General features: G+C 44.9%; 1 long non-coding RNA gene across 2 annotated transcripts; it reads left to right on the top strand.

Moving 5' to 3' along the window:
- Window positions 1-755: 755 nt before the first annotated feature.
- LOC120094715 (uncharacterized) lies at window positions 756-25,647 on the top strand. 2 transcript variants are annotated; one of them, XR_015629662.1, is made up of 4 exons: window positions 756-831; window positions 1,306-1,332; window positions 22,130-22,417; window positions 24,570-25,647. It is a non-coding gene; the product is annotated as an uncharacterized LOC120094715 (long non-coding RNA). The 2 variants fall into 2 exon arrangements; XR_015629661.1 differs by having other exon boundaries at window positions 1,306-1,445; window positions 24,570-24,840.

Below are 25,647 nucleotides of genomic sequence, written 5' to 3'. Positions count from 1 at the left end.
TGGGGTGCCTCGTGCTACTGGCTCTCAACACTAGTCAACCATCCTCTTACCCTGATTACGGATGTCACTTTGGTCTTTAGTTTGTCCAAATTTAAAACAAAAATACCATATTTCAGGTTTTCCACAGAAATGCTGGGCAAAGTCCCTTTAAAATGTTTTTAATTGACCAATAATTCTATGAATGTGACTGTTAAATCAAGAAGGTGAAAGAGGAGAGCAAGCTCTGAGTCCCACTCAGTGAGGGAAACTGGACCATATGTCGATAAAACTATAAAAGTTCTCAAACGCCTATAAAAAGCATCAGTACCAGTGTCATATAACTCACGCTCCATCGTTACCAATAAAATATTCAAATTAAATAAAGGGTTTATTTTAAATCGTTTTTATATCCCCTGCATAATGAAAGGCTAGTATCTCTATCATATAACTTTCTGAAGCCAGCACTCTCCCTCACCCGGCTCTCTGGCTGACAAGAGGTCAGACTATTTCACACTCAGCAACCCTTTGAAAATCAGACAGTAGACACGGAAGGAGAGAGGGAAGACGAAGCCATAATCATTACAGTGTGCACTGGTCTCCTGCAGCACCTGCCTGAAGAGAGAAAACAGAAACAAGCAGACCAACTGTAGAGAGAATGTCTCGTGTGTTGTATGGATGCATCACCTGTCAATTACAAAAACCTACCTATGGGAAAGGGTAGAACAAAAGGTGGGACATCCAGGAGGCAGAAAGAATTCTGGGAAAGAGCCAGGAGCAGGAGATTGGCCTGGGAAGCTGTGACGAAACAGAGGGGTGGTAACTGACCTCAGGTAACCAACTACGTGGCAGAAGGTAAACTAGAGTGAGTGGATCATAATAAGTTATGATCTAGTCAGAGAAGAGCCCAGCTATATAGTAATTGTAAATATATTTAGAGTCTGGGTCTTATTTCTGGGAGCATGGAGCTGGGAGGAAGAACCGGAGCCTAACTTCTACAACCAGCTCTGACTTGTGACAGAACCTTCCCCTAATACATAAAGATTTCAGGGCACCAATCACTGGGCAAAGAGTAGGTGGGACTTCCGGGTCAGAAAGAGGAAGAGGAGAAGCAGGAGAAACATACTTCTTTTGGACAGGAGACGACAGCGCGGAGGCTAAAATGTAGGAGAGGGAAGCTCCTGGTTCAGGTGGCAGATCCTTGGGATCTGCTGCTGGAGGATTTATAATTTAGAAGAGCTTACAAATTACCATACTAGTTGCTGCACCCAGCGAATATATTATCTATTGATTCTAAACTAAGTTTGTGTGGTATTTTCCTTCACACAGGGATTCAGCTGGCTTCCAAAGAGAAAGGTACAGTAGCAGCAAAGCGTGGGTTTGCAAGAAGTGGATCCCCAACTAGCTGTGTGAATTTGGAAGCGTGGGGCTGTTGTGGCAGCAACCCGCCGTGGGAACTTAGCAACCAGGTAGCAAGATTTCAGAGCTCCGGGTCAGAGAATCTGCCAGGCTGGGAACAGGCTTGTGTGTCCGCCTGTGCCTTGCCGGTGTTAGCTGGGGGAAGTGCCTTTTTATATATATATATTTCACATAATAGGACTCAATTTCTGGAATTGGCCATACCTCTTCCCCCTCCTTGCTTTTCATTTGCTATAGTACACACACAGATTCTTTCCCGAGAATACCAGGGAAGTGAGACACTCCTCAACACACATATTTTTGGCTTGTTTTGCTCTATGAAAAGGTGTAGGAAAAAATCTTTAAGAAAAGATATAGTCCTTGCTATGTCTTGAATGTGTCCTCCAAAGTTGGTGTATGCCAGGAACAGGGTTGGAAAGTGGGGATCTCTTTTTTTTTTTTTTTTTTTTTTTTTTTTGGTTCTTTTTTTTCGGAGCTGGGGACCGAACCCAGGGCCTTGCGCTTCCTAGGTAAGCGCTCTACCACTGAGCTAAATCCCCAGCCCCGTGGGGATCTCTTAAGAATTGGTTTAGATACTGAAAATTACTACGTCGAGAGTGGATCATCAAGAGGGACATGGGCCTTTTACTCTAACACTTGGGAGGGAGAGGCAGATGGATCTCTGCATCTGGGGCAGCCTGGTCTACAGACCATAATCTAGGATAGCCAGGACTACGCAGAGAAATGATAGAATGAGTCAGTGCTGCAGGAGTCGATCCGCTATCACAAGTTTGCAGTGAACGCCCTTCAGCCCTCTTTTGTCCCTGCCTCATCTGTGTGTTTTCTTGTTCACCTGCCTTCCCCCATGGAATGACAGCATGAAGGCCCTTGCTAGAAGCTGGTGCCTTAATATTGAATTTCCCAGCCTCCTACACTTGGAGAAGTAAAGACCTTTTTCATCATAGATGACCCAGTCTATAATATTCTGCTATAGCAGCATGTATTTGGACTGAAAAGCAGACCTGAGACTAAGAAATAAGGAAGCCCGTTTAGGAGCTGGGACTGTAGCTCAGTGGGTAAAGTGATTGCCTTGCATTCAATGTGCCCCGGCTTTGGTGCTCAACACCATATAACCTGGTCATCACGGTGCACACCTCTAATTCCGACACAGAAGGGGTAGAGGCAAGAGCACCAGACATTCAGGATCATCCTTGGCAACAACGGGAGTTCAAAACCAGCTTAGGCTGTGTGAGACCTGCCTCAAAATAAAAAGAGAGATGGGGAAGGTGGCCGGATGGGTGAAGTGCTTGCGTGCAAACATGAGGGCCTGAGTTCTGATTCCTAAGCAATCTGTGCACAGTAGCAGACATCTGTAACCCAGAGCACAAAAGGCAGAGACGGTGGCTCTTGGGTGCCCACTAGCCAGCCATCCGGCTGAAACAGCAAGCTCCTAGTTCAGTGAGAGACTACATCTCCAAGAGTGTAGTGGTGAGCAGCAGAGGGAGATAGTTGTCGGCTTCTGTGCTCACGCATGCTCACACACATCTGCCACCCTCATGGACACATGTACCTACCACCCGCATAAGCACACACCACAAATATTGTATTGATGCACAGAGAGAGAGAGTTTGACATTTTAACCCCAGCACTTGAAACTCAGAGGCAGTGGATCTATGAATTCAAGGCCAGCCTGGTTTCCATGGTAAATTCCAAGCCAGCTGAGGTTACATAATGAGAGTCTGTCTCAAAAAAAAATTATTAAAATTAGAGTTAAATAATACAAATTGTCTTTAACTGCCAGTATACATTCAAGTTTGCTTCTTTTTTTTTTTTTAAGATTGGTTTATGTATGTGAGCACACTGTTATTGTTTTCAGACACCCCAGAAGTGGGCATCAGATCCCGTTACAGATGGTTGTGAGCCACCATGTGGCTGCTGGGAATTGAACTCAGGACCTCTGGAAGAGCAGACAGTGTTCTTAACCGCTGAGCCATCTCTCCGGCTCCTATACATACATCTTAACAAAAATAATACTTCACAGGTATAGTCATTCATACTGGCCTCTAGAAGGCCAACAGCAAGTGACTCTTTACAATTGCCTGTCATTTCTTAGGTCATTAATACTTGTTAAGCACCCATTGTATGCTGTATATTGGGCTGGGCCTTAGGGAGATGATGGCTAACAGAGTCAGACACTTTCCTGATCCTTCTAAAGATGTCTCAACCAACTGTGCACATCGGTAAAGACGACGACAACACTCCTGGGTACTGTTTTCCTTAAACCAATCCGTTAGTTTAGAGAGGAAAAGGCATCTGCAGCGTTGTTGAATTCCAGCCCACAGTAGAAGTAGCTCAAATCAATGAACCCAAGTTAACATTTTAGAGACAGCATAACCGACAAACTATAAAGAACTTGGTCAGAAAGACACCTGCTTCAATTAAAATATTTCCCATCATTTATGCTAAGAAGTTGGGCTTCTTAGTCCTGAATGTGCCAGGAGTCACTCGGGTGCCTTTTACAAGTACAGGTTCTGATTCTCTGTAGGTCCAAGGTAGAGCCTAGGATTCTATATTTCTAATGAACGCCTAGCAGTTGATGACATTTAAAGTCTGACAATCAAACTCTGAATGGCTCCAGTTCCAGCCAAAATGATCAGTCAGCATGGCTGCTAGCTCCCCACTCCTATCCCCAGAGACACCCCCACCGGACCAGAAAAGCATAGAAGAAAACTACAAGAAGCTCTTGACCAGGCTGCTTTTGTCAGTGGCTCAATCCTAGGGGAGGACACAGGTCAGCCACACTTAGAGGACAAGACAGAAAAATTAGCAGAATTCTGACGCTGGTTCCCTTTTCTCACAACTTACCTCCTTGGGGGAAAGATGCCTGTACTTTACCTGACAAGACATAGACATCTGGTCCAGGTGTCCTCAGAAAACTATGGTGGACCAGCTGACCTCCAGAAGTCATTTGTATATCACTTCTTCAAACTTCCAGGGCTGGAGAATCCCAGCGGAGTCTTGATGCATTTGAAGCAAGGCTACACATTAAAATCATCCATGAGGCTCCAAAAGCACAGAGGCTTAAATTCCACCAGCATCTCCTGAGCCTGCTGTGAACATAGAAGCATCAACATAGAAGCGTCCTGGGCAATGTGAGTGTACAGGCAGGATTCAAAACCACTGGAAATCTGGCCTCTTACAAATCTGCTTCTCTCTGTGAGGACAAAGGATGAGGACCTGACCTGAGGGGCAATTTCATAGAACAAGAAGGAACTGAATGGAAATTCCTAGCATGTAGGCTTTCCTCACCCATCCTATGTTCACTGTGGACAATAGTGCTGGGGGTCCTTCCGTCATCATGAGTTGCCTGAGTAACATACAGAAGGGGGCCGTGCGCATGCAAAACAAGGTAATGACATTTGAGTGGCAGTTAATCCACCATGGGAATAACCTATGTTGCAGGTTATATCAAAAGCAGACACATGGGCTGGAGAGATGGCTCAGTGGTTAAGAGCACTGACTGCTCTTCCAGAGGTCCTGAGTTCAAATCCCAGCAACCACATGGTGGCTCAAAGAGGGAACAAGAACACAGGAAAAGAACCAAACAGATACGTTAGTAGCGAGGCTATATTGGGAGGAATAGAAGCAGATGGACGCTCCTGAAGAATAAGACAATGAGATTGAAGAAATAGTCTAGAAAGAAGAAGGAACTGACACAAAGCGGGGAGAGAGAAATAACAGGAGAAAAGCTAACAGGTTAAGAGAGATGCTAACATCTGGATAACAAGAATTCTATTAAAAAGAAACTAGACCAGTGAGATGGTGCACAGGGAAAGTGCGCTTTGCACGCTCATGAAATTTCAACAATATGGGTGCCTAGGCAAGACCACTTCAATGGCTACATGGCTGACGTGCCAATTTAGATGGGTAGAAGATTACAAAGTTCCAACCAGGATACATGATGCAAAGGGAGAGAGGAAGTATCAGGGGTTCTCAACCTTCCTAATGCTGCAACCCTTTAATTCAGTTCCTTGTGTGGCGATGACCCACAAAATTACTTCGTTGCTGCTTCATAACTGTAGTCTTGCTACTGTGATGAACTGTAATGTAAATATCTAATATCCAGGAAATCTGATATGCAATCCCCAAGGGGGTTGTGACCCACAGGTTGAGAACCACTGCTGTATATGAATGTTTACATCAGCTTTCTTCTTCATTACCAAGAACTCAGTGGCTGGCTGGGAAGGGATGAAGCCTGAAGCTGTGCAGCCGTGCCATGGAACACAGCAGCCGTGCCATGGAACACAGCTCGGCAACAAAAACCAAAGGACTGACCCACACGTGATGGAAGAGCCGTGAGGGAAAGAACCCAGACTCAATGCTGGAGGGTTCCCCATGTGTAACTTTCAGGAATTACAAAATTGCAGAGAGAGGAACCTGGGCAGGGCTTGCCAGGATCCAGAATATATGTCCATCCAAAATACAACTCTCACCTCAGAAGTATGAGAGCATTTATTCTGAGCCAATGTGAGGGACACTGACTCAGTGTCTTAGTTACTGTTCTATTATGAAAAGATGCCATGACCAAGGCAATGTATAAAAGAAAGCATTTTTTAAGATTTATTTATATGAGTACACTGTAGCTGTCTCCAGATACACCAGAAGAGGGCATCAGATCCCTTTAACGGATGGTTGTGAGCCACCATGTGGTTGCTGGGAATTGAACTCAGGATCTCTGGAAGACCAATCAGTCAGGAACCACTGAACCATCTCTCCAGCCCAAAAGAAAGCACTTAATTAAGGACTTATTTACCCTCCCAGAGGGTTAGCCCACAACCGTCATGACAGGAAGCAATACGGCCAGACAGGTAGGCATGGCACATGAACAAGAAGCAGAGAGAGAAGAGACACTGGGCTTAGCATGGGCTTTTGAAACCTCAGAACCCATAACATACTTCCTCCAACAATACCACACCTCCTAACCCTTCCTAAGCAGTCCACCCCCTGGGAGTTAAACCCTGAAATATATGAGCCTGTGGAGGCCATTCTCATTCAAACCACCACATCCTGGGACACAGATTGATGCTGCCCCAAATAAAGTTGCATGAACTTTTATAATCACAGAAAGAAAGAAAAAAATCAAAGGTCAGTCATTCCCTAAGAGCATTGGTGGCTGTAAGCTGTCACTGTGGGAGACGGACTCTGCTGTAAGTTTCAGATGCTATCCTATGACCTTCTTAGCATTTAGTTGGAGGACATTAAAATGCATTCTGAAGGTTTTCCTGATGGTCAAAAGAACAAAGAGGCAGGCAACAAATTGTGGACTAAAGATAGCCCGAGATAATTTGCCTCTGGATCATTCCAGCTCTCTACAACCACAGAGCTTTCATCCAATAGCTGTGTGGAATCTTTAACAGGGGTGTGACTTCTTCTCCTGAACTTCCGTTCATAAGGAAGGTTGATGTGTGTTCCTTCAGAGCAGCAGAGCCTTCCTCAGCTGCTACTGGTGGTGGTGGTGGTACATATGGCATCTGTGTGTCAACATTGTATATGGGTGCAGTGTCTGTGAAGGTCAGAAGAGGGTCCCAGATCCTCTGAGACTAGAGATAACGAAGGTCATGAGCTGCCATGTAGGTGTGAGGAATCATGGAACCAGGACCCTTTAAAGAGCAGCCAGTGCTCTTAGTCACTAAGCCACCTCTCCAGCCCTTTCTTGACTTTTAATGAGCTTAACTCAGGGAGCTAAGGGTTCCAGACATGTAGTGCATACCAAAGCCATCCTGAACCCATGGCTACTAAGTTCATTGCCCGGTGCCCAAGAACAAGAAAATTCAAATAAGGAATAGACAGAGAGAACTAAGGGAAAGTAAGAATTCCCAAGACTGAGAGAGGCTTTAAGGGAGAGATAGCACAGTGTTCCACTGCCTGGTGGCCTTTTATAAATCTAACGAGGGAAACTGGGTAGAGACTAAGGTGATTATACTGGAGATTGGTCATTTTTTTAGCACATCTCTCTGACTGACACAATAAGGAGTCCGCATGCTTTATGAGCACTCTGTCGATCTAAGCAGTCACTTGTCCATTCCGGGGAGGGGTTTTTGTGCTGCCTGGATAGCCTGTTGTCCAACATGGACCCTTAATTTACTTCCCTCTTGGAACTAACTCATCCTCAGGGAAAAGGAAGGAACCCACAATGAAGATATACAAGGGGATGTTTCTGGGTGACCAAAGAATCCTCTATCTTGATTTTGGTCATAGATACACAACTTTGGGCCAAAACAAAATTAGAAACTTAAGACATCTATCAACTTTACTGTGTTAATTATACCTGTGTGTGGATGTGTGTGTGTGCATGTGTGCGCATACATGTGCATATATGTGTATGCATACATAAATCAAGTGTTTATACATCTGACAATCACATGAACCAGGTCCTCCATCCTGCCACATAGCTGCCATCTACCTCCTGTACAGAGGACCAAATGACAAGTAGCAATATTGGAAATGTTATAGTTAAGCCACCACGGAGAACAGCTTGAATAAGAACTGGGAACTGTGAGGGAGTGTTTTAACAACCAAAGTGATGTCGTCAAAAGGGAGCCCAGAAAGCGGAGGGGGAACAGTCATTTATTTCCTTTGGGGACTGGAAATGTTTAGGTCAAGGTCCAGAGTCACTGGGTCATTGTCCGGCCACCTGTGATACAGGGTGGCCCAACCAAGTTGGTAACCCTGTTTTCTCCACATTCACTTTGCCTTGTAAGACCCTGATAAATGGCCCATTAACAGCCCATGAAGAGATTAAGAAGCACTTTCGTTTAGGGGAACGCACAGTTTAACCAAATGATCCTTGAATCCGAATGCCCTGCCTCTGGTACTTTTATGAACAAAAGGAGCAAAGGTTTTGAGGTCACAGCCAGCCTGGCCATAATTTGTTCTTATCTCCCTATTTTCTACTCCGTAATGAAATTTAAATAGCCTGCTATCACAAAGTAAATAATTGGCGCCATAACAGCTTTCTGGAAGCTTTTAATTGTATCGAACCAGCTCTTCAATTCTAAACATTCCGTACAACCAAAAAGATATTTAGAGCTTTGGGTGTCTTCGTGGCAGGCGGAGACAGAAGCTCCAAATGGTGTAAGAAGGCAGGAACTTGTCAAGAACGGTGACTGTGCTCCTATATGCAGAACACTGTAAAATGCCTGGGGTGACCTCTTGACTGGGTCCAAGGAGGTGGAGGGGTGTGGCTAAGAGCGGAAAGTCTGGGATTTGGTGCCTCCTGCATCCCTGCCCAGCTTCTGATGGGGGAACAAAGCAGTCAGTAACTCCTCACTCTACTCTGCATGTCAGACTCTGTAACCACAGTGCCCCCTCTGCACCCTGGGTCTCAGGTGAGCAGTGCCCCAGTAGGGATGAGCATCCCACAGATTTCCAGGGCAAGGCCTCCTCTGCCGCGTGTTGTTGTGGGTTCAGAGATCTGCTTGGGTCTTATCAGTGTCCTAGGGACCTTTTAGAGAAGTGTTCCAAAGGGTAACAGAGTAATGGCATGTAGAGAAACCACCAGGACTTGGTCTCACGCTGCTAAGCGAAAGCAGAGTACTACCTAAGACAAAGTACTGGCTGGTTTTGCGTGTCAACTTGACAAAAGTCAGTCACCAGAGAGGAAGGAGCCTCAGTTGGGAAAATATCTCCAAGAGATCCAGATGTAGGGCATTTTCTCAATTAGTGATCAATGAGGGAGGAACCAGCTTATGGTGGGTGGTGCCATCCCTGGGCTGCTGGTCCTGGTTTCTATACAAAAACAGGCTGAACAAGCTATGGTGAGAAAGCCAGTAAGCAGCATCCCTCCATGGCCTCTGCATCAGCTCCTGCCTCCAGGTTCCAGCCCTGCTTGAGTTCCTACCCTGACTTCCTCCAGTGATGGACTATGGTCTGGAGATATAAGCTGAAGAAATCCTTTTCTACCCAACTTGCTTTTTTTGGTCATGTTGTTTTGTTGCAGCATCAGTCAGACATGGAGCCCCTTGTCTCCTTGATTCCCCTGCCTCCACCTCAAACACGACCCCACTGAGAAGACACTCTGGGTTCCCTGAATGTCCTCTGATAAAAGACCATGTTTTTATTTTCAGAAAAAACTCCAAACTGTCTCCCTTTCTAACATTAAAAATACCATGTATGGCCCACACCCCACACTCTTACCCCTAGAGCCAAAAAGGTCACAGCTTCAAGCTCATGCCTAGTTGGCTCACGGGACCTGACCAATAACTTAGATAGCATGTGCCATGTATTTTAATAATCAGGAATGCAAAGAATCTTGTGTTTATCCAAACCAGTACCCCAGAGCAGTGTCAATGGCAGTTTGCTTAAAGAGATCCCATACCTCGCTTACAAATGACCCCTTCAGCAATAGGCCATTGTTTCATTTTTTAAAAATATTTTATTAGGTTTATTCATTTGGTTTTATGCGTATTTTGCTTGCATGTATGTCTGTGTACTACATGTGTGCCCGATGCCCATGAAGGTCAGAAGAGGGCATTACATCCCCATGGAACTACAATTGGGGATGGTTGTAAACCACCATGTGGCTGCTGGGAATCAAACTCAGGTCCTCTGCAAGATGGACCGCTGCTCTTAACTGCTGAACCATCTCCCTACCCCCAGGAGTTTTTTTTGTTTTGTTTTGTTTTCTATAGCTCTGCTTAAGGACATTATACCATTCACCAAGTACTGACTTTAGTGAGTCCTGTGTGCCTGGCTGGTATATGATAAGGCTGACAGGCAGAGGCTAGCATTTCACCAGGTTCCACTGTAACAAGGAGTCTAGAAGCTAGTCAGCAACCAAATAAAAGAAGTTTTCATGAATATTTTTGGGGGGGGCTTTTATTATTGATTGCCCTCAGTGATCAAAGTAACGTGGCGGAGCCTAGCTGGGGATGGAGTGGGCAGGGCCAGTCAGATGCTGTGGTGAGGGAACTAGGAAGGGCGTTCCAGGGTGGGGAACCTTGAGGCAGCCTGAGGTGAGACCGGGCAGGAGCCCGGGGAGGGAAGGTGGCAGAGCCCACAGATGAGTGTGGACAGGCATGTGAAATGCACACGGAAATCTAAATATGAGTCTTAGCCCAGTGGTGGCGCACACCTTTAACCCCAGCACTGGAGAGACAGAGGCCAGTGGATGTCTGAGTTCAAGGCCAGCCTGGTCTACAGAGTGAGTTCCAGGACAGCCAGGACTACGCAGTGAAACTCTTGTCTCGAAAAGATAAGCAAGGGTCAGGGGGGAAGCCTAAACCTTGTCAGAATTTGGGACATGCTTACTAATTACTATACAGATAATCAAGATTCAAATTTTACATATTCTGAGTTTTGTTAACATTTCAAATCTCCCATAACTAATGACTATCCCTGACTCTTCAAAGAATCTCAAGCCATAATCACATCCTGACCACCCATCCGCGTAGAATAAAGCTGGGACAAGATATTGATGGAGACTCAGATGAAAATTCACTGAAATTAATTTTATTGTGTTTCTCATTTCTTTTAATGAAAGAAGCGGCAAAGACTTACAGATGTCATTTTAGGGTTGGATTTTTTTTTTCTATTTTCAATGTTTTTGTTTTTTGGGGTTTTTTTGTTTGTTTGTTTGTTTGTTTGTTTTGTTTTTTGGTTTTTTTTTTTTTTTGGTCCTTTTTTTCGGAGCTGGGGACCGAACCCAGGGCCTTGCGATTCCTAGGCAAGCGCTCTACCACTGAGCTAAATCCCCAACCCCTATTTTCAATGTTTTAATTACAAGATCTTCACACATTATTCTAAGAAGGAAAAGGGGACACAGGAAGAAGAAGTAAGCCAGGAAAGAACCATTTTCAGCAATTTTCAAAATAGAAATATAGACCCTTCCTGTGTACTCTAAATAACATTGCTCCCGGCTTCCTATCTGTCTGTCCCCATCCTTACTTCCTCTCCGTCTAGGGCCGAATTTCCACTACAAATCCTCTGGAGCTCTTTTGGCCTCTATCTTCCTGCTCACACATCTGACCCCAAAGCTGGAGCCTAGACCTCCAAGTGTCCAGAGCAACCTGGGAGCCCTACATGGATGGAGGTTTGTTTTCTCCTTTAAGGAAGGGATGGGTCCCACCAGCTCAGGCAGACACTGCTACTGGAAAACAGGACGTTCACGCAGTCTTCCTTACTAGGGTTATTGGTGAATAAAGCATGTGTTGGCTCCTTCGAAGCACTGTTTAGTACCCTGCCTCCAGGTAAAATACCTCCCGCTGTTCCGCTGCAGGGAATTGGCTTTGTGGGTTACCAGCAGTGAGAGGAATCCAGATCCTGGTAGAGGAAGCAAGGAGTGTGAAATCATATAAAGGAGGCCGACCCCCATGAATGAGACTCAAACTGGTGTTTGTTTGTCAGGCTTTGTGTGGGTGGCATTCTACCCCTAATCTGGCCTGGTGCTGGCCTGGCTACTTGTCCAACTGTGTCCCCCAAATACTTGCTGTTTGAATCTTCCTGGGTTATTTCTGCTCCAGCTGGTGTCCTGGGGAGGCATTTCAGTCGGGCATGTGTTTCTGGTCCATCTTTACTAATAGAGACCTCATGTTCCCTCGGTCTTCCTGCTCTTCCTTCTCCTCCTCTTCCTCCTCTTCCTCCTCTTCCTCTTCTCTCCTTCCCCTCCTGCCCCTCCTCCTCCTCCTCCTTCTTCCTCTTTCTCTTCCTCTTCTCTCCTTCCTTCCCCTCCTTCCCCTTCTTCCCCTTCTCCTCCTCCTCCTCCCCCCTCCTCTTCCTCCTGTTCTTCTCTTCCTTCATGGTCCCTACCTGCAACCTCCAACAAAGGCTGCTGTAGGTAGGAATTTGCTCATCTTGGGGCAACCAGATCTTGGAATTTAGCAAATGAATACAAGAAGCCCCAGATCAACCCTCAACAAAGGAAGGATGGAAGGCTCAATTCTACCTGATCAGTATGACTCTGCCTTTTTCATTCATACCCTGAAAACTAATTCCTAAAATAAGTTTCTAGGAAAGAATTCACTCTGCACAGTAGGGTCTTAAAAGACCTTCAAAGTAGCCTCTGTGACATTGTCAGAAATGATGAGAAATCTAAGAAAAGTGACACAAAGCCATAAGCCTTTGTCTAGAGTAATAGAGATTAAAAAAAAAATGTTATGGTATTGGTACAGAGACAGACAGATAGACCCATAATTGAAGACCCAGAAATGAACCCACACACCTATGGTCACTTGATCTTTGACAAAGGAGCTAAAACCATCCAGTGGAAAAAAAAGACAGCATTTTCAACAAATGGTGCTGGTTCAACCACAGGTCAGCATGTAGAAGAATGAAGATCGATCCATTCTTCTCACCACGGGCAAAGCTCAAGTCCAAGTGGATCAAGGACCTCCACATAAAACCAGACACACTGAAGCCAACAGAAGAGAAAGTAGGGAAGATGCCCTAAGATCAACAATTGGCAAATGGGACCAGGTAAAATTGTAAAGTCTGTGTCTTCGTTAGGGGTTTACTGCTGTGAACAGACACTATTACCAAATCCATTATCATGAAAGCAGGAAACACAAGAGTGTCCAGACAGGCATGGCACTGGAAGAGGTGAGAGTTCAACATCATCATCCAAAGGAAGCCAGGAGCAGACTGTCTTCCGGGCAGCTAAGAGGAGGGTCTCCAAGCCCAACCCCACAGTGACACACTTCCTCCAACAAGGCCACGCCTCCTAATAGTGCTGAGCATATGCAAACCACCACAACCTTGTGCTGAGCTGCTGGTGAGTGTTCATTGCCTCTGATAGTTCAGAAGAGCCCAGTGCCGCATCAGATCACCTAGGAGAGCTGAACGTCAAAACTCAGAGGAGGGAATTCCCCACCCATCCGGGAGCAACCAGTGGAAGCCTCACGGAGAACTCTCTACAAAGTCCCCTCCTCTGCTTCTTGGGCTTCTTTACTGCAGAGTAGAAGGCAATAGAGAGTTTGAGTGGGGTCAGATTTCCTTGGCACTTAGATTATGAGGAAATATCACGGTGTTTATCCAAGAATAATAAATGTCAGCATTCTGAACTCTTAAAAAAAGACTGGGATTCTAAATGTCAAGAGGAGCGTGCCTGCCAGATAAACTCAAACAAGGTAAGCTAGGGGCAGGATGTACAGTGTGTTCTGCGGTTTCTTTGCTGCATTGGGAAGAAAGGTGTATGCAAGAAGAAAATGCCCAAAGTCTCCGTAAGGGTTCTGTGATTCTCCTCTATCAAACCTGGGACGCCACAGCCAATGTCCCTTGATTAGTAAGAAAATACATAAAATGAAGCTATTCTTTCAAATAAACAGAGCCCTGGAGAATTGTGTCAGCTGTATACACCTGATCAACTTTCCCATTCTACACCTCAAGCAGGCATCACAAATCAATCACAGAACTCTTCCTCAAACCCAAATGCTCCTGGAGAACAATCCTCAACACAGGACTCAAAGAAGTCACTATCAATCAATAGAGAACATCCTAAAACATGAAATATTGGAGTTGGGGATTTAGCTCAGTGGTAGAGCGCTTGCCTAGGAAGCGCAAGGCCCTGGGTTCGATCCCCAGCTCCGAAAAAAAAAAAAAAAAAAAAAAAAAAAAGAACCAAAAAAAAAAAACATGAAATATTTAGGGTCCTTTCTGTTTTCCATTTAAAATTTTATATGCATTGGTGTTTTGCCTGCATGTGTGTGTCTGTGTGGGGGCGTCAAATCCCAACTGGAATTGTAGACAGTTGTGAGTTGCCATATCGGTGCTGGGAATTGAACTTGGATCCTCTTGAAGAGCAGCCAGTGCTCTCACCTGCTGAGCCATCTCCCCAGGCCCACGTTTTTGATGTTTTAATTACATGTTCTTCACAGAGTTGTCTGAGGAGAGGGGAGGATACAGTTAGGCAGCTCCCTTATCTTTTAGGTAGCTCTGTGTTCAAGATTCAGCTTCCCATGAAAGAACTAGGGGCCATATGTCATCACAACCTTGGGCCTTATGCAAGACTTCAATTCACTAAGCAAATAACTAACTACATTTTTCCAAAACAATCTGTATGTGTTAGGTACAACCTTTCAAAACTCAAAAGAGTAATGTTGTTCCTGGCTTGTCTCATAGCCATGACCAAATACCTAACAGAGGCAACTTAAGGTAGGAAGGATTTGTTTTGGCTTTCCTGGGCTTTCCTTTTTAGAGTTCAGAATCCTGGCACTTCCTGGATTTTCACAAATACCGTCCATCACAGTGGAGAAAGCACAGGGGTAGCACAATGGCAAGGGCTTGCTGCTTTGCTTTTCACATCTTGGTAAAGGTAGACACAGAGAGCTCAGGCCAAAGGCCAAAGCAGAGATCACCTTCAAGGCCTTTCTAGTAGCCTTGACCTAGCCAGTCACAAGGGTACCTGACCCTAAAGGGTCCATAGCTAACCCAAACAGTACCACCATTAGAGGCCAAGTGTTCAAAACCATGAGCCTGTGGAGGTCATTTCCTATTCAAACTGTAGCAATACTTTACAGTCTAGTTGGTTTGGGTTTGTTTGAAAATCCACCTTTCAGAACACTGAACTTGGGAAAGTACTGTTCAGTCAGCCTCCTCTAAATTCCACAAGCCCCTAACCCTACTTGCTTAAGGACTCTTAAAGGAAAGAGAAGGAGGAGGGGGGAGAAGGAGGAGGGGGGAGAAGGAGGAGGGGGGAGAAGGAGGAGGGGGGAGAAGGAGGAGGAAGAGGGGATGGGAGGGGAGGGGGAGGGGAAGGAGGAGGGGGAAGGGGGAGGAAGGGGAGGAAGAGGGGAGGGGGAGGAAGAGGGAGAGGAGGAAGAGGGGAGGGGGAGGAAGAGGGAGAGGGGGAGGAGGAAGTGAGGCACCAGGGCCATTTAAAGAACTTCAAGTTCTAAGAAGATACTTTAAAGTCATAGAAGAAATGGCTTTTCAGTTAAAAATGCAGACTGCTCTTGCAGAAGATCCAAGGTCTGTTCCCAGAACCCACATCAGGAGGCTCACCACCCTTCCTTCGCTCCATCTCCAGGGACTCCCACACCCTCTCCTGTTTTCTGTATGCACTGCATTCATGGGTGCAGCGACACATACAGAGACACAGCTTAAAATCAAGTAAATAAAACCATATGGATATCCTGCTCTTCTCCTGTGTGTCTCTCTAAATCCCACACCCACAACGATTCTTGCTTGATCTAGCTAGGAGGAAATGTAAATCTGTCTGCCCTGTCTTCATCTAAACACACTCTGAATGAATCATACGCTGATCTTGGCACATGGGGCCTCATCATGCACAGCATTATCCACAAGCCAAGGACAAAATAATCTCACAGAAAGGAGGAGAGAAAGTGGTCATCTGTCACTGTGAACAAGCATTAGGCCATGGCCACAACACACAAGTCAATCATTATGAACTAATTCTAAGGTTTTTACCCCAACAACTACCCTCATTCACTCCAAGGCTATGAAGATCGGGTGGTCCGTGTCCAGCTAAATTTAGAGCGCTCTGCCGGACTTACCAGAGGCAAAGGCCATGGAAGGGTGCTGCTTACTGGCTCGTTCACATGGCTGTGCTCACACTGCTGCCTTATAGAACCCAAGACCAAAAGCCCAGGGATTGCCTTATCCACAATCGACTGCCCACCCCCACCCCCGCCCCTCGTGCATCAATCACTAATTAAGAAAATGTTCTGCAGGTGTGCCCACAGCCCACTCTTCTCAACTGAGGTTCTCTCGTCTCAACTGTGTTGAGTTGGCATAAAACTAGTCCATGGGAGGTGGAATGGGGAGGGGAGGATACGTTTCTGAATTAAAGTAAGATGTTCAATCATTTTAAACTTTAAATTCTGAAATAATTTTAAACTCAGAAAAAAAAATGGTGAGGATGGCAGCAGTTAAAGATGGCAGGATTTGCTTTGTTTTATTTTTGGTTTTTCCTCACAGTCCATTAGTTGTTAACTATTAACCAATTGTCTCTAGCATTTGATGCCTGCTTTTGTACTTTCTTGTGTTCTCTCTCTCTCTCTCTCTCTCTCTCTCTCTCTCTCTCTCTCTCTGTGTGTGTGTGTGTGTGTGTGTGTGTGTGTGTGTTTCCCTCAAACATTTCAGAAAAAACTAAATACCTCATGGCCTCGTATCTCTATATTAGTGGTTATGTTTCCTATGCATAAAGATGTTCCCGTACGTAACAGAAGGATAGCTAGCAACCTTAGTAAATTTAACATAAAACAATATTTTCACTTAAATCTAATGTCCATGGCCCCCTTTTGTGCCCCCTTTTGTCAGCTGACTCAATGGTGAATTTACAGTTTTTCCTTCAGATACAGAAGTCAATCTAGAGCAGTGGTTCTCAACCTATGGATTGCCACCCCTTTGGGGTTGAACAACCTTCTCATAGAAGCCCCCTAAGACCATTGAAAAACACAGATATTCTTTTTTTTTTTTTTATTAACTTGAGTATTTCTTTTTTTTCAGAGCTGGGGACCGAACCCAGGGCCTTGCGCTTCCTAGGCAAGCGCTCTACCACTGAGCTAAATCCCCAACCCCTACCTGAGTATTTCTTATTTACATTTCAATTGTTATTCCCTTTCCCGGTTTCCGGGTCAGCATCCCCCTAACCCCTCCCTCTCCCCTTCTATATGAGTGTTCCCCTCCCCATCCTCCCCCCATTACCGCCCTCCCCCCAGCAATCACGTTCACTGGAGTTCAGTCTTAGCAGGACCCAGGGTTTCCCCTTCCACTGGTGCTCTTACTAGGATATTCATTGCTACCTATGAGGTCAGAGTCCAGGGTCAGTCCATGTATAGTCTTTAGGTAGTGGCTTAGTCCCTGGAAGCTCTGGTTGCTTGGCATTGTTGTTCATATGGGGTCTCAAGCCCCTTCAAGCTCTTCCAGTCCTTCCTCTGATTCCTTCAATGGGGGTCCCGTTCTCAGTTCAGTGGTTTGCTGCTGGCATTCGCCTATGTATTTGCTGTATTCTGGCTGTGTCTCAGGAGAGATCTACATCCAGTTCCTGTCGGCCTGCACTTCTTTGCTTCATCCATCTTGTCTAATTGGGTGGCTGTATATGTATGGGCCACATGTGGGGCAGGCTCTGAATGGGTGTTCCTTCTGCCTCTGTTTTAATCTTTGCCTCCTTATCCCCTGCCAAGGGTATTCTTGTTCCCCTTTAAAGAAGGAGTGAAGCATTCACATTTTGATCATCCATCTTGAGTTTCATGTGTTCTGTGCATCTAGGGCAATTCAAGCATTTGGGCTAATAGCCACTTATCAATGAGTGCATACCATGTGTGTCTTTCTGTGATTGGGTTACCTCACTCAGGATGCCAGTTCCCTCCATTTGCCTATGAATTTCATAAAGTCATTGTTTTTGATAGCTGAGTAATATTCCATTGTGTAGATGTACCACATTTTCTGTATCCATTCCTCTGTTGAAGGGCATCTGGGTTCTTTCCAGCTTCTGGCTATTATAAATAAAGCTGCTATGAACATAGTGGAGCACGAAACACAGATATTCTTACCACTTCATAACACTAGCAAAATTACAGTTATGAAGTAGCAAAGAAATAATTGTTTTTTTATTTTTTCCCCAGTATTGTTTTTGTTCTACTCTATGTCTCTGGGCTATTAGTTTTTCAATCAAAAATTTGTGCCACTGAATTCTAGGATGAATGAATCTCCTTGTCTGTTATACAGAAAGATGAAAAAATTGTCAGAATAAGATAATATTGGGGGCATGTCCTCAACTCTAAAAATAAAATATTAGAAACCTACTGTGATTCAGTTTTGTTTGTTCCAGTTATGATTTTCCTATCATCTCTACACTTGAAACAACTATAACTACTACTTGACTGTTGAATTACAGATGGAGACTTCATCTTTTAAACTGGCAAAGAAATAATTTTATGGTTGGGGGTCACCACAGCATGAGGAACTGTATTAAAGGGTTGCAGCATTAGGAAGGGTGAGAACCCCTGCTCTGCAGTCAACGATTGCTTTTAGCTGTCAGGTCTTTTTACCTTTCATTAACCTGGGACATTACTAGAACTTTTCTTTGTCATATACAATGGCCTTTCTCCAAGCCTGGAGTTCTCTTAATTTTTTCTCATTGAGAGTTTGTCTAATATTTCCTTATGGTTTGGGGTTAGGCCTTGTGACCGTTTGCATATGCTTGGCCCAGGGAGTGGCACTATTAGAAGGTGTGGCCTTGTTGGAGGAAGTGTGTCACTGTGGGGGTGGGCTTGGAGACCCTCTTCCTAGCTGCCTGAGGATGCTCAGTCTGTTCCTGGCTTCCTTCAGGTGAAGATGTAGGAGTCTCAGCTCCTCCTGCACCAGGCCTGCCTGGATGCTGCCATGTTCCCGCCTTGATGATAATGGACTGAACCTCTGAACCTGTAAGCCAGCCCTAATTAAATGCTGTCCTTTATGAAACTTACATTGGTCATGGTGCCTGTTCACAGCAATAAGACCCTAACTAAGACAGGCATTCTTTTTTTTTTTTTTTTTGGTTCTTTTTTTCGGAGCTGGGGACTGAACCCAGGGTCTTGCGCTTCCTAGGCAAGCGCTCTACTACTGAGCTAAATCCCCAACCCAAGACAGGCATTCTTGGCTAGAACACAGCACAGATACCACCAGGTCCTCAACAAGTCACACATTGTCCATGCAACCCGCTCAAGATATTGAAATTTCCTACAATAGATTTGACACTATCCTCCCCTTATAACTAATACGAGAGAGAGAGAGAGAAAGAGAGAGAGAGAGAGAGAGAGAGAGAGAGAGAGAGAGAGAGAGAGACTTTGAAACTATATAAATATCCTGCTCTTCACCCTATATCCCACATGCATGGAGGATTCTTGCTTGATCTAATCTTTGCCATAATGGTTGAAATTGCTAACTTTCTGATTTCAGCACCACCACCCAATCACCTGTTGATTCTCTAAGATCATCATGTACACCCCTGCCTGCCCTGGCCCTAGAATTGCCTATTTCCTCCTCAGATCCTTGGTACCTTTGGATGGTATCATAGTCAGGAGTTCTCCAAAGGAAAAGAACTGATAAAATAAATCTATATTAAGGGTGAATTTGTTAGGTTGGCTTACATGATACAGTCTAGGTAATCCAACAATGGCTGCCTTCCACTGTAGAGTCTGAGGACAGAGGAGCTACTCCATCCAAAAGACATGTTTCATCAGTCCCCAGCTTGGCACTGAAGGCCTGGAAGACTGGAGAGCCACTGGTCTTCAGTATATTGGAAGGACAAAGAAGCTATTAGAAGGCTGAAGAAGCCAGGTTCTAATAGCAGCAAAGGATGGTGGCACGTGCCTAACAGAAAGATGCCAACAGAGTAGACGAGCTTGCCAACAGAACTTAAAGACGAGAAGGGGCATACAAGGTGTTATCCTCGTTTAGGGTGAGCTTTCTCACTTTAATAACCAATCAAAAAGAAATCTCATAGTGCAATTGTCTAATGGCTTGCCAGTTAGTTTACTCCAGATCCAGTCAAGTTGACTGCCAACGTTAACCCACACAGACGGAATGGCATTAAAAACCAAGATCTGAGTACTGCGTGAGCTCGTTGCTACTGTGATGTTTGCTCCTTTGGTACTTACAGAAAAGCTAGATAATAAATATGTGTGTGCATTAATACATACGTCTGGATGCTGCTATGTGCGTGCACACGTGTGTGGTAGAAATATGTCACACTCTGAAGCAAGCCTCAGTTTCGATCCATTTCAACAGGGATTTTTTTTTTCCTTCCCCCAACTCTACACATTTCCTTTCCTCCTGATAAAACCCGGATTGCTAACACCCACATGTTTGGTACCAGTTCCCTATGTTCTATAACACAGAAAAGTGTTTCCAAATTATTTTTCCTATAACTATAAACTACTGTAAAAGACTCAGGCTGCCTGTCCCTCTATCCCTTCATTTAAAACGAGAGTAGAGGGTCTGAAAGGATGGCTCAGTGGTTAAAAGCACTGGCTGCGGGGCTGGGGATTTAGCTCAGTGGAAGAGCGCTTACCTAGGAAGCGCAAGGCCCTGGGTTCGGTCCCCAGCTCCGAAAAAAAAGAACCAAAAAAAAAAAAAAAAAAAAAAAAAAAGCACTGGCTGCTCTTCCGGAGGATCTGAGTTCAATTCCCAGCACCCACATGGCAGCTCACAACTGTCCATACTGCACTTCCAGAGGATCTGATGCCCTCACACAGAGATGCATACAGACAAAACACATAAAAAAATAAATCTTAAAATGAGGGTTGGGATTAAGGGTATAAGTCAGCGATAGAGCGCTTACACAGCATGCATTAGGCTCTGAGTTCAACATCCAGCACTGGAGAGGGACTTAGAACCCAGGGTATATAGTCGAAGGCAGATTTCTCCCCTTCCTTCCCATCAGTGTGGTTAAGCCATCATCTGAACCACAACTGATGGGTTAGCTTCAGTTTGTTCTCAGTTTAGAGGATCCTCTCTAATCCTATGAATTTTTTAATATATCGACACTAGCATGCTTCCAGAGGTCAAAATTATGCAGCAGGCACATCCAGAGCAGTACGGCTCACTCCATATTTCTTCTGCATCATTCCTCGTGTTGGCAGCCAACTTCAGTGTTTCCTGACTGATCCTCTGTATTGTTCTGGGAGAAATAAGCAAATACAGATGTTGGCCTATCTTTCCTTCTTTAGTACATAAAAAGCAAAATACAGTGGTGCTAACTTCATGGTTGGATTGATGAGAGCCTGGAGATTAGGAGAGCACATGTCCGAGAGTTTCTCCAGAGGGGATTAACTAAGAAGAGCCTCTTGAAGGGGGGGGGGGGGCTCCACTCCACAGCTGCAAGCTGGATGGAATAAAAGGGGAAAGGAGAAGTCACAGATTTACCCACTCCCTCCTTCCATTCTTCCCTCCCTCCCTCCCTCCTCCCTCCCTCCTTCCCTTCCTCCCTCCCTCCCTCCTCCCTCCCTCCTTCCCTCCCTCCCCTTCCCTTCCCTCCCTCTTTCCTTCCATCCCTCTTCCTTCCCTTCCTCCCTCCCTCCCTCCTTCCCTCCCTCCCTCCTTCCCTCCCTCCCTCCTTCCATTCTTCCCTCCCTCCTTCCCCCTCCCTCTTTCCTTCCCTCCCTCTTTCCTTCCATCCCTCTTCCTTCCCTTCCTCCCTCCCTCCCTCCCTCCCTCCTTCCCTCCCTCTTCCCTCCTCTCTCCTGCTCTGTCTCCTCCCTGGGCATCATAGTGAGTGACGGTGCTCCCCCATGCCTTTCTGCTGGAATGAACTTAAATCTCTGAAACCTGAGTGAAAATCATCCTCCCTTATATTATCTCTGCCAAGTATTCTGTCAGCAACACAATCTGGTATACGTAATATATTTTAGTTTTAGTGGTATTTCATTTCAAATATATTTATATATACTTATACATTATATATTTATTACATAGTATATAGTATATCTGTTATATAGTGTATATTATATGTTATGTTATATGTGTGTTATCTGTTACATGCTATATGCTATGTTATCTGTTTTATATTGACCATATACTGTATATTATATTGTATATTGTATGCTATATATTGTACATTATATATTATATATCCTTAGGATAAATGCAGGATGAATTACTATAAATAATGTTGCTGTGCCAAAGGATAAATACCAGTTTTATTAAATATTGCCGAATAGCCCCCTGTTCTAATAAACTTTCCTGTTGCTGAGATAAAATACCATCCAGAACACTTGGGGAAAATATCATTTATTTGTTTTACATGCCCCCATCACAGCCCATCATCAAAGGAAGTCAGAGCAGGTCCACAGGCAGAAGCCATGGAGAAATGCTGCCTGCAGACGTGCTCCCCGCCCTTTACTCAGCCTGCTCTCTTATGCAACTCAGGACCACCTGCCCAGGAACGGCACCGCCCCCACACACACTCACAACAATCATCAATCAAGAAAATGCTCCAGAGACACGCCCACAGCTAACCTGGGAGAGCCAATTCCTCAGTAGAAGATTTCTCTTCCCAGTGACTCCAAGGATTGTAAAAGAAAGTTCCAAGTTTTTGAAGTGGCAGGTAAGCCCAGGGTTCCCCGTTTACATGTGAACATGCCAACACATTTTTGCCTTCCTGTTGAAATGTCACCTGCATTTATTACATCTGCCCCACTGCACCTTCTCTCGGACTGTAAGGTTATTGACAATGTAATTATATCTTATTCTATATCTTTATCATAGAAAAATTAGAATAAATGAATTTGGTCCCCTAGCAATTAAATCTTGGTTGAAAGAAAAGGAGATGTACAATGGAAAATAGGAATGTTAAGTAACCTGGAGAGCGGGCCCTACACCTGTCCTGGGCAGCACAGTAGAGCTGGCCCTGGTGGTGGTGATACAGGAGAGCCACCCACGAGGGCCTGAGCATGAGACTATGCCCTTAACCTGCTGCAGCAGTTGGGAGAGCAAGCCCTGCATCTCACTTGGGCAGCACAGTAGAGCTGGCCCTACAGCCATGGGTGCCTGCTACAGTGGGCACAGTGCGGCAGTCCTGAGGGCATGGGTTGGGGAGAGTTGGCTCTGTCCCTTGCCAGCTTTGGCATTGGATGAGTTAGCTGGGGCAGTGCTGGAGGGCTCAACCTGGTGATGAGGGCATTGGAGAGCTGGTGGGCCCACCATCTCAGATACCTCCCAGGCCCACATCCAGGGTCCATCCCAACATCTACCTCGTTGATGAAATGATAGAGCTGTGAAGTATAAAGGAGCTGGCCCTGCAGATCCAAAGCTTCAGGATCTCCATGACACAGGGCAACAAAAGGGTATCCAAGAGGAGTCCCAGTGAGGATCCAGTGTTTATAGTGTAGCAGAAGCCAGAAGCTTTGAATCAGACCAATGAGTCATTGCAATGAACATTTGTAAGCAAAGAGGTATGGACAAAAGGGTATACTGTGGGACACACTGTGACATACTACAGCTTCCACAATTTTTTTTTTTTTTTTTGGAGAGGAAGTTGCCAGTGGGAGAGGGCAGGTATGAGAGAATGGAGAGACGAATAGGGTTGGCTATTTGATGTGAAATTCACAAAGAACCAATAAAAAGTTGCATGTGGGGTTGGGGATTTGGCTCAGTGGCAGAGCGCTTGCCTAGGAAGCGCAAGGCCCTGGGTTCGGTCCCCAGCTCCGAAAAAAAGAACCAAAAGAAAAAAAAAGTTGCATGTACATATACATATACTACATCTATATATATACATATATATTATATACACACATACATATACATATTGAGTAACAGTATAGAATGGGTACCATATATCAAAACATCAACGTTTGTCCCAATGTGAGATTGTTGTCCAAAGAGACCCATTTGTTGATGGCCAGGAAGATAGCTCAGTGGGTAAATGGTTTGCTGCTGCACCCACATAAAAATCCAGGAGCCCATGTCCGTAATTCCAGTACTGGGGAAACAGAGACAGGGGAATCCCTAGGACTTGCTAGTCAAACAGTTCAACCAAATTAGTGAACTCCAAATTCAGTGAGAGACCTTATCTTAAAAGCTGAGGTGGTGTGGTGGTGTACGCCCTAGATCCTAGCACTGCAGAGGCTAAGGCAGTCTCTGAATTTGAGGCCAGCCTGGTCTACATAGAGAATTCCAGGCCAGCCAGAGCTGCATACTAAAACCATTTGCTTTATAAATAAGATAGAAAGTGATTGAGGAAGACAGTGTCCACCTCTGCCCCACACAGCAGTACACACACACCTACATACACACACACCTACACACACACACACACACACACACACACACACACGCATATGCACACAAACACATCAAAAGCACATTTCTCCCCAATTGATTTATTGTAGTCTCCATCATAATTTTGTTTAAAGAAATATATTTTCTAAGTATATTTAAGAGCAACTTTCTATCAGATTAAAAGAAAGATGTCTTATTCCAGAGATGGTGGCTAAATCCTAGCAAACTTTAAAAAAAAGAGAGAAAGAAAGAAAGAAAGAGAGAGAGAAAGAAAGAAAGAAAGAAAGAAAGAAAGAAAGAAAGAAAGAAAGAAAGAAAGAAGAAAACTTGGTGAATTTGTCAAGATTGATCTTAGGGTACCTAAGTAAATCTCCAAGCTTTGATTTCAGGTGTCACTGTAGAGAGGCACCTGGGTGAAAAATGGAAGCCACTGGGCTCCCTGAAGCATGAAATCTAAGCACACCATTCTTTCTTAACAGGCATTTATGACCAACAAGGCAACTTTATTACTCCTGAAATAAATAACCAACTTGAGAGCTTGCCAAAACATCCACAAACTACTTCTTTGAATCCTCACTGCTTTGGAAATGAAGAACCACGCCTGTCTTTATGTAAGACCCATGGGTTGTGGTTTTCTGAGCTCCGTGACTACACAGGGCAGGCCAAAGAAGCCGAGTTACAGCCTAGAGAGTGATTAGAACTGACTGAGGAAACAGGAACCCAACTCTAATTAAAGAAATTGCTAATTACCCTGCTCTCTGCAGACATTACTCCATTCTTGGTCTTCAGCCCTGGCATGGACGAGGCTTCCATCATGCTACAGAACAGCAACAGCAAAGAATCTCTCTTCCAAGTTACATTTGGCCACAAAACAAATCCTCTCTGTCCTTCCTAGAGCCACATGTCCCAGCCCTTGAAGCTCGGATCTGCCCGCTGCCCCAGAAACCATAAGGAGAGACCACCCAGTCTGCTCTCCACCCAGACATGAGATGTGCAAAACACTAGACACTACCAGCTTTCCCTCCTGGTCTTTCTCTCTCTCTCTCTCTCTCTCTCTCTCTCTCTCTCTCTCTCTCTCTCTCTCTCTCTCCCTTCCTCCCTCCCTCCCTCCCTCCCTCCCTTCCTTCCTTCCTTCCTTCTTTTCTTTCTTTCTTGCTTCCACCCTTCTTTCCTTTCTTTCTTTTTTTCTTTCTTTCCTTCTTAGTCCATTTGGATCTGATAACATAGGTTCTGGGGCAGCCTACTTCCCGACCAACTGGAAAATCTGATTGCAACCTCCAAAACTAACCGGAGAACCCAAAAGGTATTGCCAGTGTTCAGGGACCATCCCAGGCCAAGGCTCAGAACTGCCAATGATCAAAATATATGGAAAATCATCCACACTTTGACTGTTTTTCCAAGCTCAGTTCAACACTGGCTCTAACACTTAGGACGAGTAAGTTCTCCTCCCTAGGCCTCATCGTCTTATCCACGAGATAAGCACAATATGTTAGTTTCTCTGCTCACCACTGTGACAAAATGCCTGAAAATGGTACATTAAAAAAAATAATAAACAGG

The sequence above is a fragment of the Rattus norvegicus genome, chromosome 9, assembly GCF_021556685.1.
Source record: "Rattus norvegicus strain SHRSP/BbbUtx chromosome 9, alternate assembly SHRSP_T2T, whole genome shotgun sequence".
NCBI classification, from domain to species: Eukaryota; Metazoa; Chordata; class Mammalia; order Rodentia; family Muridae; genus Rattus; species Rattus norvegicus.
Note: the sequence above shows the minus strand (reverse complement) of the source record. Positions and strands in the feature narration are given on the sequence as shown.